Source organism: Sabethes cyaneus, chromosome 1 (assembly GCF_943734655.1).
Source record: "Sabethes cyaneus chromosome 1, idSabCyanKW18_F2, whole genome shotgun sequence".
Lineage (NCBI taxonomy): Eukaryota > Metazoa > Arthropoda > Insecta > Diptera > Culicidae > Sabethes > Sabethes cyaneus.
In genome coordinates, this window is record NC_071353.1 from 136,020,443 (window position 1) to 136,044,489 (window position 24,047).

At 39.1% G+C, this 24,047-nt stretch overlaps 1 protein-coding gene and 2 non-coding genes across 3 annotated transcripts in view; all 3 read left to right on the plus strand.

Moving 5' to 3' along the window:
• Positions 1–24,047, plus strand: part of LOC128732899 (uncharacterized) — a 542,040-nt gene that overhangs the window by 314,385 nt on the left and 203,608 nt on the right. The gene's annotated exons all lie outside the window — the stretch shown is intronic.
• On the plus strand, positions 11,230–11,301 carry Trnap-agg (transfer RNA proline (anticodon AGG)). The gene has a single exon. It is a non-coding gene; the product is annotated as a tRNA-Pro (tRNA).
• Trnal-cag (transfer RNA leucine (anticodon CAG)) lies at positions 21,934–22,016 on the plus strand. The gene has a single exon. It is a non-coding gene; the product is annotated as a tRNA-Leu (tRNA).

Sequence of the window (24,047 nt, forward strand, 5' to 3'; positions counted from 1 at the left end):
CTTTGAACCCAATTTGAAACTTGATTTGAGGTTTGGTTTGGGATCTGATCTAGAATCTTGATCGGCAGGCACCTGATTTGTTACTTAGTTTGCTTTCTGATTTGGGACATTATTTAGGATTTGATTAAGAATCTGAATCAGCACGTCTGCATTAGACCCTTCTTTGCGACTTCGTTTAAGTCTATATTTAGGACTTGATTTGTAAATGTGTTTAGGTCCTGATTTGCAGATTTAATTTGGACCTGGTTTTAGACTTCATGCAAAAATTTGTGTTTCATTTGTATGGGAGCTCCCTCTCTTAAAGCGAAAAGAGGTCCTAATTTATTCAATTCATGAATAAACTTTCGTCGCCTAGGTCGATGCCGAATATTCCGCTCCGTAAATGCTTGAATGTTGTTAGTTTGTGTTGTTTAGGTGTGTAGCCGTACTGGGGCAACACTACCGAGTCTCGTGATGGGGCTGCCATCTTATAGTGCCGAGACTCACTACCTCCTTCCCGGTTAGTATACGACCTTAGTTTCCACCGGGGTTGGTTACCCGATCTCCGCTAAGGTTGCTCGTATTCCGGCTGGTACCACGAGGAGGTCGGGATCGGAGTGGCTGGATAAGAGGCTAACGACCACTATGGGGTCTATATTCCGCATTATCCAGCCGTTTACCAACCAACGATACAGTCGATCGAGACAAGCTATGGCAGATAATGCACGAATACGGTTTTCCGGACAAACTGACGCGACTGATCAGAGCTACATTGGATCGAGTGATGTGTTTCGTACGCATCTCTGGGACACTCTCGAGTCCCTTCGAGACGCGACGAGGGTTGAGACAAGGTGACGGTCTATCCTGCATGCTGTTCAACATCGCTCTTGAGGGGGTGATCCGACGAGCGGGCATCGAAACGAGAGGCACGATTTTTACCAAGGGTAGCCAACTTCTAGGCTTTGCAGATGACTTCGATATCATTGCCAGGAACTTTGCGACGGCGGAGGCAATCTACGCCAGACTGAAAGCGGAGTCTAGGAGAATTGGGCTAAAAATAAATGCGTCGAAGACCAAATACATGAAAGGAAGAGGCTCAAAGGAAACAAATGCGTGCCTCCCACGGACGGTAACCGTTGACGGCGACGAACTGGAAGTGGTAGAGGAGTTCGTGTATTTGGGATCGCTGGTGACCGCGGACAACAACACTAGTAAGGAGATCCAGCGGCGCATCCAAGCGGGAAATCGGGCCTACTTTGCCCTTCGTAAAACGCTACGATCAGGAAGCATACGCCGCCGCACGAAGCTAACAATGTACAAAACCATTATTAGACCGGTAGTTCTTTATGGACTTGAAGCCGTGACGCTGCTGACGGAGGACATACGCGCCCTTGCCGTGTTTGAGCGGAAAGTGCTGCGGACGATATTTGGCGGAGTACAAACGGAAAGCGGAGAGTGGCGGAGGCGTATGAATCACGAGCTACAGGCACTGCTTGGGGAGACTCCCATCGTACATCTAGCGAAAGTTAGCAGGCTACGGTGGGCCGGACACGTCGTAAGGATGCCGGACGACAGTGCGACGAAAATAGTCCTCTTCAACAACCCCACCGGCACCAGGAACAGGGGGGCCCAACGTGCACGATGGCTCGACCAGGTCGAAAACGATTTGCGACTTCTGAGACGACTAGGAAATTGGCGACGAGTGGCCCAAGACCGAGTTGAATGGAGACGAGTGCTTGAAACAGCACGAGCCACCCCGGCTCTATGCTGCTGAAGAAGAAGAAGAAGAATAAACTTTCGTGAATGGAAAATATTTGTTCTACGACGCTTGATTCAAGAGCTATAAATTTTTGTAACAACCCAGGTAACCAATAAGCATTAGTATAAGCAGTAAATCAATCGTTTATTAGCATCCCTGGCGTTTTATACTGCAGGTTGCTGTTTATCAGCCTTTTGACTGCATAACTGTTGTAAATTGGCAGCCACAATTCTATTTAAATTCTTCTTGTCGGACGAGCTGCAAATAAGCATTGTCAGCAGGGTTGCCACATGCACAGATTATTCTGTGTTTAACAGATATTTGAAAGAAATCGCCTGTACAGAATCTGTATGCATAGAATACAGATTTTCGCCAAATTACACAGAATAAACAGATTTTTGAGTTTTCACATGAGAGTGAAAGAGACGGAAATAGTCAGCAAAATGACTCTCTGTCTCTTTCACTCCCAGCGTTTTGCATTGGACAAAATTTTGCACAGATATTTTTCCTCGCCGTACAGAATGTCAGATTTTTCCAAGAAAAAACATAGAATTATATGTGGCATCCCTGATTGTCAGCACTAGAAGAGGGCTGGCAGTAAAGTAGCCGCATATTTTGCCAAAATAGCATTTAAGTAGCTTTTAAGGCAACTTAAATGCTTATTGGCTTGCATTTAAATTGCATTGGAAATGCTTATTGGTTACCTGGGAAGTGACGGCTGAGAAAATCGGAAAAGTTGTTGGGTTTTGAGCGCTTAGAGCTTAGTGATTTCTTGATCGATTTTCAACTCCAACTCCAAAAGAGACAACTATTAATTTGGATTAATTAATTAATTTAGACGTTTGCGCTATTGAAAAATTAGCGCAAATTTCATGCCATGTCTTAGTTTTATCATTTTTAATATATTTACTTAGAAAACGAGTCGTTTTACTGGTAGAGACGTCAGTTTGATCATTATCACTGCAGCTACAGACAAACAATTGCAATTGATTTGTTTTTTTTTCTATTTTGAAAATTTAGTTGAATTCTTCTTTGAACTTATTTACTCCACGATTAATCCAAGCACAGACGATAAAAACCCATACACGGTTTTATCTTATTATTATTGTAAAAATCCCTCGTCTTTAACGTATATGTATGTGTTTGTAATGATATTATATTGTGTATGAACAATCATGCAATTTTTGTTTTCTCTTTCTGTGGACGAAAGGCGTGCTAAAAGTTTTCTTATACCTAATACAAACTTTTACAGCAAAACGCAACGTAGTTTTTTTTTTCAACCATACCGTTGTGTCTGTAAAACAGCCCTTCTGATTTTTTATTGCGCATTTATTTCAAGACTTATGTTGAAATATGTAATGCAACTAAGTATCAGATAACCATTCACCAGTTGATGAAATCGATTTACGATTAAGTTTCATTCAAATGGAATATCAATAACCGTTTGAATTTGCTCAAACAGTTCATTAAAGTCAATTAGTTCTGGTCCTAGGCATCACAGTGTTATTGAAATTGAGTGCATTCGTTGAACATATATTAATATACATTTTATTCCATTTGAACCATTATCTATTCGGCTTAATGGTGTATTACAAATATTAATTTAGTGTTAAACAAATGTCATTTTAACACCTTTCCGGAAATATCCATTATACATTGTGCGTTGTTCAAAGACCTCCATAAAATTGAATAAAGAGGAAAAAAGAATATAAAAATAGTGCGTCTAGTGCAAATACAAGCACTGCTTAAACAATAACATTGAAACCATCTACGCTGCAAACAGGATTTAGTAGCTGTTTGATAGAAAAGTAACACTACTATTAACGGTAGCGATCGATTTACTGTCACGAACGATAGGCCATTGACAATGGCGTTGATTTTTTTTTTTTTTTTTCAATATTCGTCGTGAAATTTGATAGCACACATTCAAAGCGTGACAAATGAATGAATACGGTTTACAAAATAAACTCAAATAAGAACATTGTATACTTTGTGCTTCTTTCTGGAAGTAACCAAACTAAAAAGTAAACGTCGACTTTTTTGTTTGGTTACTTCCAGAAAGAAGCACCATTTATTATACTGCAATCAGCGCTGGTGAAAGTGTGTTTCACCAGGCGCTCATTATTTTGAAGATCCAACCTCAACGCGGATGAGAAAAAAAACTTACATCTAAATATTCCAGTGACTGGCAAAACAAACTCGATGCAAGTATTGTATCTTTTTGACCTGGGACTACGTCTTTGTTTACTATACTGTGTAGCACTTTGTGAAAACGAAAATAGAAGTGTAACATTTGAATGAAAGATTTCAAATGCTAATAGCTACTATACTACTGAACGAAACACTGTTAATATGTCGTCGGATGGATAAAATGTCCAGTTATCTTATTGTTACATATTTAAAACAATCTTTTATACGCGTAATAGTGAAATTGTAGGTAAAGTTTTAAGGTCAAATTTCCCCATACTTTTTCTTTATGATTACCTTGCTTCACAAGCAGGGACGACAGTTAAACACACCATCTGGTTAGGTTTCCTTTTAACAAAAAAAAGTAACAAAATCCACCCGTCCCAGTAAGTCGAAGATTCTTTACGACGTTTAAACCTATACCTTGGGAAATACGTCGGAGTGCAAAACCCGCCCTTTCCTTCAACCGAGTTTATCGTTTGAACACATAACTTAGTCCAATTTGATGTCCTGAAAATAAGCAATTTTGTTAAAGCATAAAACTACCCTTCTTCTTCAACCGATTTTATCTTCAAACCTAAATGAAAGTGAAACGACATAGAAAAGTGAACGGTCATCCTTTCCTGTTGCCAGATTGCATCCATATACTGCAAGAACTTGTTCGGAACTGTTATCTTGCACAGAAACAGAGCTGAACGGATATTTGTGTATGTGACGTGACGCAGCAATTCTCAAAGCGAGTTAAATCAGCGATTGTCCGATTCGAGAATAGTTTTGGAGCGTTTTATTTGTTGCTTTGCGTCAGTTAGTTGCTCGCAATTCTTTACGTAGTAGGGTTTATTTCTAATTCCCGTCGTAGTAAGGAAAGCCACTCTAATTTTTTATCATTTCTTAGGTGGATTTAATGAATACTCCAAAAGCTCTGCTGCTGATTTGACTCAAGCACACATTCCTTCCGATCCGTGCCCTTTGAATTCACTAAAAAGCGATTAATAAAGCATTTGATTGAAATTACGCTACTGACTTTATATCTTAAATTCGTCGTACCGTTTTAAAATTCGCCCATCAAAATTTTTCATCGTCCGAACTAAAAATCACAATAATGTTTACGAAGCTAGCGCGCACGTATTTGTGTAGGACAGCATGACAAATGTTATTCTGCAAAATTTCTGTAGGTTATGCAAGTTTTCCCGGCTGCAGAATTACGACAATGCGTTACGTAGGTTATTTTCATTTTATGAATGACGGAAATTGAAACGATTAGTCGACATTTTCTTCTTCGTCGCACGAAAAAACGTTGGAAATTTGGCTGCTAGGAATTCTTTAATGAAAAACAGCATTTAAATAGATCTCAGCTCACTTTGATTGATCGCGTGTGAGAGGCAACAAATTAAAATATATAACTAATTTTGCATTATGTGTCATAAAAATACTGATATTTTTAATAATTTGTGTTGAATAGGACGGGAATAGGCAATTACGACGAAGCAGCAACATACCCTACGTAGTTTTAATTGTATTTCAGTCTAGTCTACAGCAAATAGCCGTAGAGTAGAGTGTCGTAAGGAACTGGAAAGATGCAGAGGACGTTAGCTAATTGATATTTTAACTGACTGTCCACATGTTAGTTGTAAGGCAATTATACTTCAAATCAATTTATCACTATGAATCACAATTTCGTGGAAATTGACGAATGCGAATCAGTGTTGTAAATGATAGCCCAAATTAACAGTTGACAAGTGACAAGTGATCAAAATGCGAAATCAGCGCCAGTCGAAGATGTGTAAGTGATAATTGTGGTCAGATGGTTTAATTCTTAGTGAAACTACCAACTCCATAAAAATGATCTACTAAGTACAGACATTATAAATGTTTTATCTAATCTAATCTCAAACTGACGCAGCCAATTCTGGAAGGCATCCTGGAAAATGACGATTACTTGAATCAATCATTTTTCTTGTCAACGGCCAGGCCGACCGCGCCGCATGTACCGCAGAGATTTCCAAGGAATCTAGTGGAACCAGAAAAATACCTAATTCCATTAAACTCCTTGAAATCAAGGGGAAGGAAAAAAGCGTGGACCTCCCGTTCCAACGCTTCCCATATACATAGATAATGATTTATTCACAGTCGTAGGGAGTATCTTTGGTCTTTGCTAATAAAGGTTATGTGATACTTCGGGCCCTCAGGGATGAACTAATGGCATTTAGACCAGAAGCCAGGTCGCAATTGGCCTGGGTATATAGCGCCTTATTTCGCTCTCTGAAAATAGATTAGTCTGCCAAAAAATTAGTTTAAATCATATAATACTTGAAAATAAAGTCGTGTGGTTTAATGGTTGCCTAAAACTACATTTGTAAGGTTAGGAATTGAAAACCGCACGACCCCGCACCTCTTAGCTTTGCTACTCAATTATACAAATTGAAGTTTTTCCAGGTATAGCAACGTGGAGGTGCTAGGCAGGGGCGGACTGGCCCACCGGGCAACCGGGCAAATGCCCGGTGGGCCCCAATAAAGACTTATAAATATTGAACTGCCGGCTTAAGCTCCATACTCAGTTTGCTTCAGTGGCGACGGTCCGTTATCGATCCTACTCCGAATAAATTATGGTCCTACCTTTCTTCAAACCCCTCGAACACCAGCTGAACGTGCATTATCCTCGATAGCGCACATCTATCAGTGCGATGTCTACTCCGAAGTCTACAGCCTCTTCTTGATTCTCTGCTTAAAATAATTTTGGCTCCTCTTTCGTCGACCATTCTAGGCACGTGACCAGCCCAGAGCAGACTGCCACACTGTACTATCTTCATTATAACAGCATATTAGCATTCTTAATTTAGCTCGTGGTTCATGCGTCTGCGCTACACTCCATTTTGGATTTTGCCAAATTTTATGCTAAAACCCCAAGCATTCGTCGATCAGCTTCTTTTAGCGTCCATGATTGTCCATGATGTCCGTAAAGGGCCACCGAGAGGATTAGTGTTCTCTAGAGCGTCTGTTTTATGCGAATTTGCAAGCTACGGGACTTCAGCTACAAAATGTAATACCTGCGTAAAGGCCAATTCGCAGCTGTAATTAGTCGTTTTATTTTGCGACTTACATTGTTGTCACATGTCACGAGCATACCAAAATATATTCAGTTCCTTTTCGAAACCAACACCATTTGGATTTCCACGCCATGTACTTCGTTTTGGCGGTATTAATGGTAAGTCCCAATTTCTCAATAAATGACCTAAAGGCTTCTTTCGCTGCTCTACTTTTGATTTTGGTGATCGTCATCCGCAAAATCAAAAATCACGTGAGGTCTCATCTGCTATTCTGACTCATAATTTTTACTCATCCAGCATCACACGAATCAACGAAACTAGTCCTGTGGGAAAACCATGTCCTAGCGTTAACTGTCACAGCTCATTTCGTTTGACTGAATCGTATGCCGCCTTGAAATCCATAAAAATATTATGTGTCTGCAAGTTGTACTCCCGGAACTCGTCAGTTACTAGACGCAGGGTAAATATCTGATCCATCGTGAAACGACCCTCATGAAAACCAGCTTGATACTCGCCGATGAAGAACTCAGCTAACGGACTCAGTCTAAAACACAGAATAGAGAGAGCACCTTATAGGCAAAATTGAGTAACGTAATGCCTCCATAGTTTTTACTCTCAAGTTGATGTCCGTTTTTAAAATTATGGGAAATGAGGCCAATCAACCACTCCTCCGATATTTATTTTCCTCCCATATTCTGTTCCTGACAATGAGGTGGCGAATTGTTTCGTACAACTGCTCGCTCCCCGTTTTTAGAAGTTCAGCCAGGATAGCTCCACAGTTAACCTTCGCTAAAAATTCTTATCCTGTAGCTGATGATCTTCGTGTTTACTTCTCTATTCAACAGCGTCTGGAAATACTCTTCCACCTGGCTGCTACCGTCGTTTTGTCAGTAAGCAGGTTGCCAGCACTATCATTGCACATCACAGGCATGGCAAAATTCTTGCACCTGACCGTTTTGTGGAAACTCCGTGTGCCGTTGCTGACGAACCTCTCCTCTGGACTGGCGAGCACGTGCTTTTCCTACTGGCGTTTTTAGACGGTGGGTTCTTTTGCCGCAGCTCTACCAGGACGAACCAAAAAGATTCACGCAGAGTCTCAGGCATTCCTCACATTGAAATCGTGTGAAGAATTTCTACAGAGGATTCGCACAGAAAACCTTGCTTATAGAAGCAGGATTCTTATAGGAGAATCCTAGAGTTTAATCCCAGGGATAGCTATAACTCGGCACGGGAATCGCCTGCACTATGAACTGTTCTGTTCTGACGTGTAGACGCAGTAAGCTGCGTAAGCAGTAAGCTATATTGAACTATTGACATCATATCATTTATCACGCAAATCAAATCAAATTTTCACGCTGTGGCAGATCCTCCAAAAAGTCCATGTATACAGAATTCAACGGACAATTATTTCAGTGATTTCAAAGCTGCGTATGATACCATCGACCGTAAAATCATGGCCGTTCTAATCTCGCAGGGGACTTTATCAACGTGATGGTCCCTCATGTGGGCTGTTCAACATGCCGTTACAGGATGTTATGAAAGGAGCAACACACAGGCACAATCTTCAGCAAATCTAGTTAGTTCGTCTGTTTTCCCAATGAAATGGATATTGTCGATAGAACGCTGAAAGACGGCTGAACAAACTAAAACTCAAAGCAGCGAAGATTGGGTTGAAGAAAAATGCGTCAAAACTAAAGTACCGTGAACCGCTAATATGACGCATACGCTAAAAGCTGGTAACTCGGTCCTAATAACGACTGAGTTGGTTTTGTTTCGAGCATCGAGCCGCTATGCTGCCTATTCTCCCGATACTTGACACTCGATAGTGCCTGAGTCGAGTCGAGTTGCACGACATGACTTACAAAATAGAGCCCATATTTATTCGATTTACTGTCCTTGTAACGCTGATGTCTTTTGACTAGATGTCTTTTTTTGTGTTAATTTACTATCATGAGAATATTGCAAACTGGGGCCCCTAATATCAAAGGTCCGGTGGGCCCTTTGGCTCCCAGTCCGCCCCTGGCGGCGCTAGGTAGCGGCTTGGGATGGCTAGAGCTATGTTGGGCGCTTTTTCCTAGTTGCCTTCCCCATTTCATACCCACAGACATTATAAATGTTTTAGGCCATTTATTACAATATAGTAAATTATAAATTTGCGTAACAAGTTGCTGCCCATTTGGGGAACGCTGCCCTAGGCTCAGACCTCCGTACTTTGTCCACTTTAATTTAGCAACAACAAAAAACTCCATTTCGTGAAACTTTTATCATTGAAAGAAAGAATATGAATTGACATTCACGTTTGTCTATAATGAAAACCAAGGAAACAGCCATGAAAAATTTTGTGACTGATTTTTTCCAAACAACACATTACCTGCACATTTTTGCTTAAACAATGCACAGTGGGCAAAATCGACCGAAAAAACGGAAATTTTTGCTGCCGCTGTTTTTAAGGGGTTAAAAAGTGACTTTTCTTATGTAAAAATCACGAGAAATCGATTGGTGATGATCTTAACGCGCGGAAATGACCGGAAGTAGCCCATTTTGCCTCATTTACCCCTATTTTCTAATTGTCTTGAAAGTATCATGTACAAACTTTCTCTAATTTGAGATTCTATGGTTAGAAAAAAAGAAGAATGTTAGGAAAAAGGTATATGAACCATTTTATTTTAATGCAAGATAATCTAGTAGTCTGTTTTGCCCTATTTTACTCGAGATTTGTGTACCACAGGCAAAATGCCAATTCGATACTTTTACCAGAGATGTTCAAGAATGCATGCTTGTTGGGAAGGTTGTAAAAGTCAGAGGATCGAACGATGATCAAACTTTTCACAAAAACGTCGTGTAAGGGAATGTTTTGCCCTGTTTTTCCCTGCAGCTTTTACTGAAATCTGAGAATGTATTAAGAGGAAAAGAAGCAGATATGAAAGTGCTCCGATTTCGTTCAAATTTAGTGTGTTTGTTCCTAGTTGCAAATTTTTAGACCCATATTTTTTTATTGAACGCTTAGGGTGCCGCTTTGTGAGTTAGGGTGGCTTCAAAATTCATCAAGTTTGCCATTCTTTCTTTCTTCAAAGTTTCAAAGTTTTTGTAGTTTGGAATGCTTTGAGCAATAGTCGAATATATTTTCTGAAAAGTTGATTGAAATATCTTTTATTTAGAACCAAAATCATTAAAATCGGTTCAGTGGTTCAAAAGTTATGAAGTGTTGAATGAAATAAAATCGGAAAGCATGACGATTTTTTGGCTACCCTGCTCAAAAAGTGGCACACTAAGCGTCCAATAAAAAATATGGGTCTAGAATTTTTCAACTAGGAACAAACACATTAAAATTGAACGAAATCGGAGCACTTTCATATTTGCTCCTTTTCCTATCAACACATTCTAAGGTTTCTGTAAATGTTGTAGGGTAAAACAAGGTAAAACATTCCCTTGCATGACAATTTAGTGATTAGCTTGATCGTCGTTCGATCTTCTAACTTTTTCAACCTGCCCAACAGGCAAGCCATTTTTTATAATCTCTGGTATTGCAGAAACCTTGAGTTAAATGGGGCAAAACAGACTTGTAGATTATGTTGCATTAAGATAAAATTGTTCATAGACCTTTTTCCCAACATTCTTCTTCTTTCCTTACCACAGAATCTCAAATTAGAGAGAGTTTCTACATGATTCTTTCTAAACTGTTAGAAAATAGGGGTGAATGGGGCAAAATGGACTACTTCCCGTCATTTCTGCGCGTTAGGACCATCACCAATCGATTTCTCGTGATTTTTTACACAATAAAAGTCACTGTTTACCCCTTAAAAACAGCGGCAACAAAAAGTTCCGTTCTTTCGGTCGATTCTGCCCACTGTGCAATGGTTGCTTTGACAATTGTTTGGTTCTCTCGAATTGCGACTTTTCTAAACAAGTGGACTCCGCGGAAGTTGGCAAATGTCCGTTTGAGTTTTCTAGAAAAATAGGAAACGTCTATTTCAAACATTATAAAAAATACCCTCAACCTAAGCAAGGAAATGCCTTTTCTATTTCTGGAATCCATGATTATTTGTTTCACCTCCACCGGCGGTGGTCATCCAAAAACGCTTCTCTCTAAAATGGTCCGATTGCGCTTCGTTTTTTTTCCTTTTTGCGCATCGCGCGACGGACGACTTCGAATTGACTCGCTCGTCGACTCGAACGCTTGCGAGCAGCGCAAGCGACTTACATTTTCGGCTCCAACTCCAATGACCACCACTGGTGTGTCCTCGCCATCGTTCAACGGGCTCGTTGGTCTAGGGGTATGATTTTCGCTTAGGGTGCGAGAGGTCCCGGGTTCAAATCCCGGACGAGCCCACCTTCGATGCTTTTTTACCGAAAGGCATGCCGAAAATTTAGTAAATAATAAAACGGTGCTTTTATTCAAATTAAATACCAGATACCAGATAAGATAAGATGCTAATAGCTATTATAGCGTTGAACTTAAATTGATGAACGGAACCTTCATTCAACCAAGCACAAAGTCAAAACTCAACAGGTGGTGTTGTTGGTGGCGTTCAAAAGTACTTGACTTTGAAATGGCAAACCTCCTCCTCTCCCCCACCGGGGAAGAAGAAAGTTGGCTTTTACACGCTAATTTTCAAAATTGGTTCTTCGTCTTTCACTAATGGTCGGTCTCAGATGGTTTACTATCATCTTATCTGGTCTTCTGGTCTAAAGAAGATGATTTCGACATAACTCACTTGCTTGCTTGCCTTTTCCCACAGGAATGGGAGTCGTACATGCACATCTTTCCGAGATATGGGAAGATAAATTTACCCCGATCCGACCCCCCTGCTCCCCTACTCATCCTCAAAGCGAGCGCAGGAAGCTTCTGCTCCGGACCTGGACCTCCGGCCTGTCGGATTGAATCCGAAAGAGCAAACTATTTTAATAAGTCTTTTCAACAGATTGTACATGCTGATATAACACCACGTCCGTTTCCCTGGAGATTTATCACCCGAAGATTTGTGCGAAGTGTGAAAATGAATGGGTGAACCTTGCTTCCTTGCTTGCTTGCTTTCTTGTAAGATTGCTTCCGGCCAGGCCAGGTTAGGTCAGCAACAGCGTATGAACTGGGTAGGTACCTACTAGTTCAAGAGTCGGATTGTGCTTATCCGGTCCGTCTGTGTAAATCGGTACGGTTGAATGTCTCTGAAGATGGACCTGTTATCGGTTCATCAAAAGCACTTGCTCCGGACGACATTGGGGGTGCTGATAAACTGTGGATTTATTGGTTGTTTGGAAAAGGGTTTTGAAACAAAAATTTATGGGAAAAGATTTCTACTTGAAATTAAAATAACGTATTATATTTAGAACTCAAAATGTTTAGCAAATCAGTTTTGAACAGCGGAAACTCAGCCTCGGTGCAAATCTTGCGAATGACAATAACAGTTCGCTTCTGCTTGAATTCCAATCAAAACCCCGCCGGTAGCTACTGTCGTCGGTACAACTCTGCATCTACAGATGCCCAGTTTCTGAATGGAGAACTAATTATCGTATTGTTATTATCGAACACACACCCGGCAGACAGTTGCCGGCGATCTGAACTTTGACACTCCAGTTAGGGTGCTTTTTGTTTTGTACTATCTAACGATAGTACGAAATTTCTAGTCCACGAATTTTTCCAAGATTTTTGACTACATGCCAAACTTGAAATTAAGAACTTCCTTCGTCATCAATAAATTTTGCATCTTTAGGTACACCCGGAACTCTCCACACCGGCAGCAACGGAATATATGCTAAATATAATTATAGTAATTACAGACAACAATAATCTTCTAATCGTTGGATTTCACATTAAAATTAATCGTGAAATGGCTGAAGTCACCTTCGACCGGTTCTGTATGGGGCGTGAAATGGGAATCAGTTGCCAGGTACTGCATAGAGTAGGGTTTCCATTCTACCAGTACGGATTTATGGTGTGTAAAAATGTCAAAATAAATTTTTGCTGGTCAGCCCAAACAGCTGGAAAATTTTTCACACATTGATGACTTCTTCTGATGTGGTCTCTCTCTCTCTAATTCAAATCGCTAAACTCATGTTCCCATCAGTGTGTCGGAGTTCCACCACCCAACGATCGGGAAAATTGAACAGATTTTGTTTTTATTTTCCCCTTCCTCGTCGGCGTCGGCGTCGTCGTCGTCGTCTTCTCTCTCTGTCTTAATTAATTGCTAATTAAACGATATTAGCACCTTCCGGTTCGATGGACAAAGCTCCGAAACACGCCGTGCCGCGCACCGCGTGTGCACACGTGCATTGCATGTGATGCATGGATGCCCCAACCGAGCGAGAATATTGTTTCTGCAAAATGTAAGGATAACAGTAAGAAGATCACGGTCGGATCTCGGGGACAATACAATCGAAGACGTTTGCTCGCGCTGCTGCTGCTGCTGTTGCTTTCTAATCATCCTTTAGTTTTAGCCCGCGGCGGCGGGTGGCGCGCGGCTGCCCGGCGGAGTGGCCGCAGGCGGCAGGCGTGTGGAATTGTTGATGAGTCGCAACGAGTGTGTTTAATTGAGTGGATAATCGTCTGATAGTCGCGCTGTATTCATTAATAATCTCCGACTCTCGGCGGCGAGGTGTGCGTCATTTGCTTCCAGTTGTTTAGCCATTTGATATACGATTAGCAGGAGGAGGTGAACCGAAATTGAATTCCTCGCAATCTCGCTGATGCGTCTCCAATCTTCGTTGTCTTTTGATTGCCATGGAACATATCTTAGTGATCAGAAATGTTTGTTTGCCTCGAATTGATTGTTAGGCTGGTGGCAATAGTTTCTTGCCTAAATTAATCCGTTGCATGATTGTGTTAAGTTCATGTTGTCCTCTAAAAGAGATGAAATAAAGCCTCAAAACTGACAGATGTAGAGACCAAACTCGTTTCGACATTTTTCGAGACCGATTTAACCGAGAAAAATCCGAGTATTTTATTTAATTAACTTGAAAAGAGCTGTTCCCAGGTTTGAGAAAAACATATTTAGTTTTATTACGGACATAAACCACTATGAAAGGTAAATTAAAACACCTCTTTTTTAACAAATTTGGTAAACAGTATCTGCCGGCATTGAATAATATTCGGAAAAGCATGACTTTATTCTTTTAGACTTCTTCTGAAAGAAAGAAATGAACAGAATTAGTAAAGTGGATTTACTTTAATCTCTAATGAGTATTGATTTAAAAATTTAAGGTCTACATTAATGCTTCCATGCTGTAAATACGAACTTGCATTTTTCACTTTAACGGCAGATAAAACTCTTTGCCATTAGATGCTTTGATGGCGTGATATTCTTCATTTTCTGGCTGATAGTACTACGTTTCTATTTCCTCGTATGTTTTTTTAGAACCAAATAGCTGAAACCCTTGTCCTATTTGCATTAATTAGCTTTACTCTCCTTACGCGTTAAATAAAAACTGTTGAATATTTACGCTTGAAAATGACACAACAAAAATGCAATGAGAAGATTACTAAAATACGACGAAAAAACACGGTGTGAAGACAACACAAGACGAAAAAATGACCGAAAAACGAAGAAAAGATGACAAAACGGCATCGAAAAGCAAAGGCAACACAAAATATGATAAAAACAACGACAAAAGCGACTAAAATTCCAAAAACGACCGTCAAAATACGACGAAAAGATGACAAAACGACTATGAAAAGACGACAAAAACACGACAGAGATGACGAAAAAACAACGAATAAATGATAAAAGACGGCAAACGGCCGTGAAATAATACTCAAAAGGCAAAAAGAACATTCTTGGTGGCTTGACAACAAGCAGTATGACGGACAGATGACAAAAAAGTTATGAAAAGACCAAAGAAAAAATGGCGAAATAACGATAAAGGCAATGAAAAGATGACCAGAAAAAAAAACGAAGAAACGACAACAAAATGGCGACAAAAAGACCCCGAAACAGCAATAGAAAAGACGTCTAAAACGAAGGAAAACCGCCGAAAAAAGCGATAAAATATGCTAAAAATAAACATCAATGAACGATGAAAATACGGCTAAAAGCTGGCAAATGAGCATTAAAAAATAACAAAAATACAACACGGAGACTACGAGAAGATAAAAAATATGAAAAATACAACAACAGAGATAACAAGAGACGGCGAAAAGGCTTCGAATAGACAGCAATAAATTGGCGCAAAAAAAAGAGTGAAAAACACAACAAAAATTGTCTTGGTAATGACCTGAACGATGCAAAAATGGCAGAAAAGTAATGAAAAGAGACAGGAAAAACCGCCAAAATCGATGACGAAGACACCGATAAAACGCCAAAGAAGTAACCGAAATGCCAAAAAGACAATCGAAAACGACGTACATACTATAAATAGACGTAGAAAAGCCGATGAAGACACAATAAAAAAATGGCAAAACACAACGGCAACAAATGCCGAAGAATGCTACGGATGAGGACCAGAAGATGCAGAGCAAACGAAAACATAACACATTCGATAAAAAACATCAAATCGCTGGAAAACGATAAAAAGATGATACAAAGATGCCTAAAAGCTAGATATTAAAAAGAACGAAAAACGACTAATAGACGTTAAATAGAAGAAAAAAAACGCGATAGGACAACACAAGGGGACAGAGTACACAGAACAAGAAACACGAATAATTGAAGGCAAAAGACGAAAAAATCAAACGACGAAAAACGAAAGTTGAATGCCGGAAAATCAAAGACTAATAACGAATAATAAAAAACCAAGAGCGAACGGCGACAGTAAACGTCCTTGAATAGACTAAGATGATGAATGAAGACGATGATGATGATGAAAAGACGAAAAAAGAACGACCCAAAGACGTAAAAAGACAATATATTCGTTGTCTTGACAAGAAGCAAAACGTGGAACAAACGGTAAAAAAGTAATAAAAAGATGAAAAAACTGTAGAAAAGACGTCAAAAAGAGGACGAAAGAATGACAAAAAGTCAACGAAGACGTGGCGAAAACTCGATAGAAAGTAGACGAAAGAACGATGGCAAGTAGGCTAATAGGCGATGGAAAAACGCTAAAAACATCACACAAAAAACAAAACCAACACTAAAAAGTGAATAAAAGACGATGAAGAGACGACAAAAATACGAAAAATCAGAGTGAATTGCCGAAAATTACTACAATTGGAAACCGAAACCAAAAAAAAAATCCTAGTCAAAAAACGACGAACGCAATACAATGAAAATATGGCGAAAAACAATGAACAAACGACATAAATACGATGAAAAGATGTCAAAACAGCGACAGCAACATGAGCAACAAAACAACAAGGCGTCGAAAAAGCGATCAATCATGCATAAAGGCGACGAAAAGATGACGAATATGCGACAAAAATACGATGAAAGAACGACCAAAAGGCAGTAAAAAGAACATTTTCGTTGTCTTGACAATAAGCAGAAGAACGATAAAATAATAAAAAAGTGATGAAAATACGATAGAAAAAAGAGCGCAACCACGAAAAGAGACAATGAAAGGATGATAAAAAAATAAAAACAACACGACAAAATGGCGACGCGAAAACATCAACAAATGGGACAATAAAAACGAAGAAAAGCTGCCCTCAAAAAGGGACAAAAACAGACATCAAGAAATGACGAAGAGACGACGTATAAATGTTGAAAAGGTGGCAAAAAATCATGAAAAGATTACAGAAAAATTACGAAAAGACAACGAATATAAAAAAAATAACAAAGATATGACATAAGATGACGAAAAGGTTTTAAAAACTTGGTAGAAACTTTTGGTTACTTTAACAACAAGCAGAACGAAGAAAAAACTGCCAAAAAGTGATTAAAAGACTATAAAAATGATGAAACGACGACAAAAGACAATGAAAAGATAAAAAAATTTCGATGGAAAATCAGCAAAATAGTAATGAATGTAAAAAAAAAACAAAAAGATGACAAAAAGACGGCGAAAAAACAACATATATGCCAATAACATACTACGAAAAAGAACGAACAGTCGGCAAAAAAAAACTAAAACAAAACGACAGAAAGATAACAAAATGACAACAATAAAATGATGGAAAGATGACGAAATAGCGATTAAAACGCGTTAAAAAGACAGCTTTTTTGTTGCATTGATAACAAGAAGTACGACGCAAAAATGGTAAAAATGGGACGGAAAGACGAAAGAAAAAACAACGACAAAAGACAATAAAAAGATGATCAAAACCAAAGGAGAGATGACAAAATAGTGACGAAAAGTTGCAAAACATCAAGAGAAGCGATAAAAAATGCTAGAATCAAACATCAAAATACGATGAAAAGGTGGCAAGAAAAACGACGACAAAAATACGACAGACAGATGACGAAAAGACAACGAATACGATAACAAATGGTTGACGAAAGACTACGAAAAGGCGTCGAAAAGACAACAATAGGATGACGAAAGAACATTTTCGTTGTCTTGTACAAGTACAGTACAGAACGACGAAAAAATGATAAAAAGTCAAAAAAGGATAAAAAAAAACGCGAAACGATGAAAAGTTGACAAACAATCGAAGAAAAGACGTGAGAATGGTGACGAAAAAATTCATAACGGCAATAAAAAAAATGATAAAAAGCCTCCGAAGACAGCGACAAAAAATGCCAAAACCAAACGACAAAAAACGTCGAAAATACGAAACGAACCATGGAAAGACGATAAAAATACGACAGAGAGGAAAAAAAGACGATCGAAAGATAATGAAAAAATGGTAACAGGCAGGCGAAAAGACGATGAACAAAAAAACAAAAGGCGCCTAAACTGTGTTGAAAAGATGATAAAAAAATCGAAGAAGCAACAAAAAAAACAAGAAAAGGACAATAAAAAACGACGAAAATACTTATTATAAATATACGACAGGAAAAAGCACTACAAAGAAGGTCAAAAAGACGCCATCAAACCAAAAACACCACAAAAGTTGATTAAAAATGACAACAAATCGCTGAAAATAGACAAAAATGCTGCACTCAAGTCTTTTTTACACACGGGAGATACGTGGCGCGTAAAAGAAAACCGTTTAAAAAAACGCGTTGATTCGAAAAATGTAAACCGCATCAATTCAAAAATCGTAGTATATTATACTACGTAGTACGGCTTACATTAATTCAAAAATCGACGTAGAAGACACGTTCATTCAAATGCATAAAAAATAGTTTTTTTTGAGTGGTTTCAACCCAAAGGGTCATTCACCAATCATAAAAATAGTGTAAAAAGAGACTTGAGTATGTCAGAAAGCTAGTTATTAAAAAGAACGAAAAACGACTAACAGATGTTAAATAGAAAACAACAAAAAAAAAGACAAGAAGTCGACTGCAAAACCACAAAACGAAAAATTACATGCAAAAGACGGAAAAACCGGGCGATGCCCGAAAAAACAAAGACGAAAGCCGAACGATGAAAGATCAAGACCGTCCTCGAATAATTTTAGTCAATTCTAAAACGTATCAAATCAACGAAAGTTTTTCCAATAGATGAAGAAAATGATAGAATGAATCCCAAGTAACAATTTGGGTTTTATTACACACTTACGATAGCTTTTATGACCAAAACTGGTCATAGGAACCGCAATAAAACTACAATGAAACTGACAATATTACTTGATGTAGGTGATAAGTGTTTGTTGGTATTCTAAAGGAGGGATAAGTCGTGAAGGGAAAAGAGCAGAAAATTAGTTCCGTGTCTATCGTACACGCAGATAAATAATTTGTAAATGCAAACGTATTCTGTATAAATTCAACAAAAAATATTGTACACTCAGGGCTTACCCAGATATTTCTTGATTCTAACTGTTTGACCTTTTAGTTTAACAATACGCTTTATTATTTCTAAAAATAGCTAAAAAATTGGTGAATCAAAAATAAGTCTTTTTGGGTTAATTAACGATCTAGTAAAAACAAAAGGAGTATGAATTTAGTTTTTTTTTATTCAAAAATATGATTCAACAATTGATGGATTACCTACGAATGGCCGAAACACAAAAGGCCGAATCACGAACGGCCGAATCACAAATGGCCGAATCACGAATTGCCGAATCACAAAAGACTGAAACGCGTATGGTTAAACGTCATATTCGGTCGAAAATAATCACGGCCTTCAGCTTCCACAAATGCTGCGTATACGCTGTCCTTACTCGCTGCCGCTCGTTTGGACTTAACTAAGGGATAATCCATACTAGTCAGTAAACCTAGGAAAATGTATGCACCTAAATCGTGATGGTTTCTGCGGGGGGCTGCCCCCCGCAGTGGCCGGCACTTCCGAAGGCGGATCCCCGGCGTACACTCGCGGCCTGCGGTCGTCTCGCCCTGAATCACCCAGGAAACATTTGCTACTGACACGATCAATAGGCCCCGCACCCTATAATAAACGTAAATAATTCACGCTTAGGGAAACAAAGAATCTTCAATCATCCATACCCAAAATAAAAAAATAAGACGCACAGCATGTCTTGTTTTTCTGAAACTAAGGTACAGAATTAAACGAAAAGCTTTTTTCCTTCACCTATCAATGACGTGGATCATCATAGAGCTGCGAGTGGAACAAAAGGCAATAAAGGGGAAAATTTTAAAGGTTTTTTAGGGGGATGTTTCAAATTCGCGGAGAGAAATAGATGAAAAAATTTATTCAAAATGTGTAAAGTGTTACAACATGAGCAATAAAAATGTTGTTGATTCGGCCTTTCGTGATTCGGCCATTCGTGATTCGGTCTTTCGTGATTCGGCCATTCGTGATTCGGTCTTTCGTGATTCGGCCATTCGTGATTCGGCCTTTCGCGATTCGGCCTTTCGTGATTCGGCCTGCTGTGACTGTTGTTGGAATTCGGATTCGGCCATTTGGATTTCGGCCATTCGGTACCAGCCCGACGTTTGGTTATAAAAAATGAAGTTGTAAAGTATTTGACACAATTTAACTAACGTATCAAAAGTCGCGTTTTCATGCATTAATTTTCGTTCTAAAAATTCCAACATTCAGTAATGATTTTGTATATATAGAGATTCTATATATACAAAATCCTTACTGAATTCTACCTCCTTTTTTCTCATTCTTTCTCTTTCTTTGTTTTCTCTCTCACACACATTTTCTCTATCTCTTTTTCTCATTCCCCTCTGTTTCGCTTCATATCTCTTTCTCTCTATATTTCGTGTTCGTTGTTTGCTTTTGAACCCTTTTTAAAAAATTTAATAGCTTTTGAAAGGAGTGGGAATAAAATAAAATCGAAATAAAATCCTTTATCTCTATATTTCAAAATACCGCTGAGCTAGGTTCAATCTTTTGATGTCAAAAGAAGATTTTTTTTATAAGGTTTCTAATGGTATCCTCTAAAGAATGGTTTGCAGCATCACCGATTCTTACTCATTGGATTATTTGGCAGAGGTTTATATGTTGAGTTAGGTTGGCTATACAGTCAGTCCACAATCGTAGGTCACACACAGTTGTGGGTCATTTTAGCTTTAGCTGCTAATCTCCGTTTGAATATCACCTCCTCATGAGTAACGACTGCCCTATTTTGTTTTACTGACCTGCATCACACTGTAAATATCAATGATCCCATGGTGCTACCCTGCGGCACCATTTGTTATTTGCTATTCAGTGGAACTTATATCTGAAAGCCAAGCTTAATACGCTGCAGTCTCACATAAAGAAGCGTGCTATCACATGACATACAGCTGTAATACACACATTATAGCATTTTGCTTTTAATTATCATCATTTTTGAAAACTTCTTCGAATAATCCTTTACCGGTATTGCCCCACCACAAAACAATTACACTTCCTATCTTCGGGAAGTCACTCGACCCGACCCAAAGTTATTAAATGGAATGGATAGGTTTCTTCAACTTTTTACCGATAACATCCATCGGTGGAAGCGGCGTTGTTTTCTGCCAATCCATCGCCCCGCACGACTGTAGCGGAAGATCAAACGACTTCCAACCAACAGCAGAGTGCAAGTTGTTTTCCGCTCATCCTCCTCCACGCGGCTGAGCTGCAGTGCTGTGGTCCTGCTGTGTACACACAGAACCTCCCACGTCCGTCACTATCAATCAAAGGCATTTAGCTGAAACACGAGAAAATTCAACACGTTTCCTTAGGAGAAAAAAGTCAAGTTTTTGATTGAATTTCTTAAGCATTTGGCTCCTTCGCGCTCCGGCTTTCCTTTGCCGTCGGTCCGTCAGTCAGTCAGAATCAGTCTTTGATGGTGCTTCTCGTGAACCTGTTGAAGCGAATTATATTTGCTGCTTGTTGTTCTCATTTTTTTTCCTTCTTCTATCCAACAAGTCTTGCTGGTTGGTTGTGGCCATCAACCAAACAGCAAAACAGATGCAGCTGTTTGCTTCTTGCTTGCTTGCCTGCCTGCCTGCCGGTCGGTTCGGTCCGGTCCGGGGTTTACCGGTGACGCGCTAACCTCGCGAGAGCCGATCAATCGTGCAGCGCCGGTGGATTCCATCGGTTCCCGGGGTAGAACCGACCGACCGACCCCCCGGATCGGTTGTGGGACAGCATTCACGACGGTCCAGCCAGCTCCGTTGGTCTTACAATGGAGCGGGACGAACGGACGGTTGACTGAGAGTCAGTCGAACCAAGCACGGTGGAAAATCTGTTTTGATTGCCAATCAAAAGAATGTTTTTTTCCTGCCCGCACGAGTTCGCGGCAAAGGAAGGGAAAAAAGTTTTTCAATGGAAATCACGTTTTGTTATTAATGAAAAGCTGCTTGTATTTAGTTATTTGCCTTAACAACTCTTTTTCTGATTCCTTTTTCTTTGCAGGTAAGTTTACCCCTCCGGACGGATTGCAACTGTTTTGCATTGATCCTGGTTGAACAACTGGAACAGGTGACGTTCCATATGCTTCGATTGGAGGTGGCAAAATTAGCAGGTACTCACCAATTTTGCAGAGGTTACCTGAACATGTCACGGTAGAAATGGTCGGTAAACGCACGACCGTGTCACCGAGCGTGAGTCAGGATGGCCGAGTGGTCTAAGGCGCTACGTTCAGGTCGTAGTCTTCTCTGAAGGCGTGGGTTCGAATCCCACTTCTGACAACTATATTTATTGGACTCACTATCACTCACTCCTAAGTCACCAAAAATGTGTGTCCACCAGTTACTTTTAAGATTTTCGTACGAGTTATCTATTTTAGAATTCCTAACATTCCTATATTTTTCGTTTGATTTCCATTGATGTTGTTCAATTGATATCAATGGAGTAAATACTTATTATGAAAGTTCCACCACTAGAAAGTAGCACTGTACCAAGCAGAACTTTGAAAATAAAATCAGTAGCTTTCTATTTAATCTTTACAAAGATTTCCAAATTACAAATAAATACGGAAGCTTAAATCGTTCCATGGAAAATTTTACAAATGTTAAAAATAGATCCAACTATCGCACAAAAATACAAAACTAATCGTGTGCACATTGTTTGCCATTGGTGGGTTGTCCTGTTTTATCCATTTTCAATTACCTTTTTACAACCCAACCAACACACAATACAACACCACAGGCAGAGGAGTTATTGAAACGAAGTTTAGTGGTGATTATTATATTATATGCTCCTCCGTTTGCTTATGGGCTCCTGTTACTGTGCCGAAGATGGGTAAGAAAAATGGCTTAGAGGAATCGAACTCACGTCTTCCGCTTTGCAAGGGCAACGCTTGTGCCCACTGATGCACTTCGGGGGGCGATCACCGGCTCGGTTTTGAACAGAAGACATGCTGTTGATGGGTGTTTTTTTGCGCTCTAACTTAATCATTTTGGATTATTTCAGCGATGATCGACTGAAACTAAGAGATAGGGTAGATGCTCCAGTAATGGAGGGATTATGTCAGGGGATAGTGTGTAAGGACAATTTGAACGCTCAATTTATCAGTTTCCAATTGAACTACATGATAATATGGTGCACCATAGTGTTGGCTTTAAATACATACCAAAATTATACCATTCTGCTGGTTAATATATCTAAAATATTGCTTTTCCCGACATTAGTATGTGCTCCTAAAGTAGTGGTAATGTTCCTATAATAGTGGAAAATTTGCCTAAAATAGTGGAATGTTGTTTACCGCCTTAGCAACGCTTGCAATGAGCATGGCAGCAGGTGGATAACAACGTAGGCTTGTTAAAATGCTATGCATTGTTACGAATTTCTTAAGCAATTGCACTCTATTGGACTGCTGAAAAGGAATTTGTAATTTTTGCACCAACATCTTGAATTTTAACTGTGAATCTTAGATAAAACTGTTAACAAATATATATTTAACAATAGAAAACGGAAATTATCTCGAAATCCGCCAAAATTATGATATATTTCGAGTTTCCACCACTACTGGTAGTACCACAACTACTGGAGCATCTACCCTACAATCTATTTAATTTTTTATTTGCTTGAAAAAATATATCTGATAATGTTTTAAAAATATTAAAATAAAAAACTGGACCAGCTGGACCAGCGGGTCCAAAATTTCCGTCTAAATTCAGGTCCACAATTGAGTCGAAGCCTTAGGTAAAAATTGATTTCAAAATAACGTCGATATTTGAATTTTAGTACGAGTCCATAGTGAATCCAGTTTTCAGTCCAAATTTGTGACTATATTTGAGTCCAAATTTGATTACGAATTGTAACCCAATTATGGTTCAAATTTGAATTTAAATTTCAGCTAAATTTTATTCCTAAATTGGTAACAGTTTGTTCAAATGTGAATCCAAATTTATGTCCAAAATTGAGTCGAAATTTGAATCCAAATACAGTAGACTCTCGGAAAAGTTAACTCTCTGAAAAGTTAATTGTTCAGAAAAGTTAAGCGAATATCAGCTCTCATGCAACGCTCTAAAAAGTTAATTTTTACCTTAACTTTTCTGAGAGTTTGAATTTATTGGTTGTCCAAGCGTTCGTACACACACGTATGTTTACCTTCTATCTTTATTTCTCATTTTTCGGTATATTGTCGCCTTTTCACAGTCATACAGAGTCATACAGAGTCGCATCATAACTGGGATTAAATTAAACACTTGTACCGGATAGTTGCAACAATAGCGTATTGAACTATTTGCTAGTTACACATAGTTACTTCAAGATTA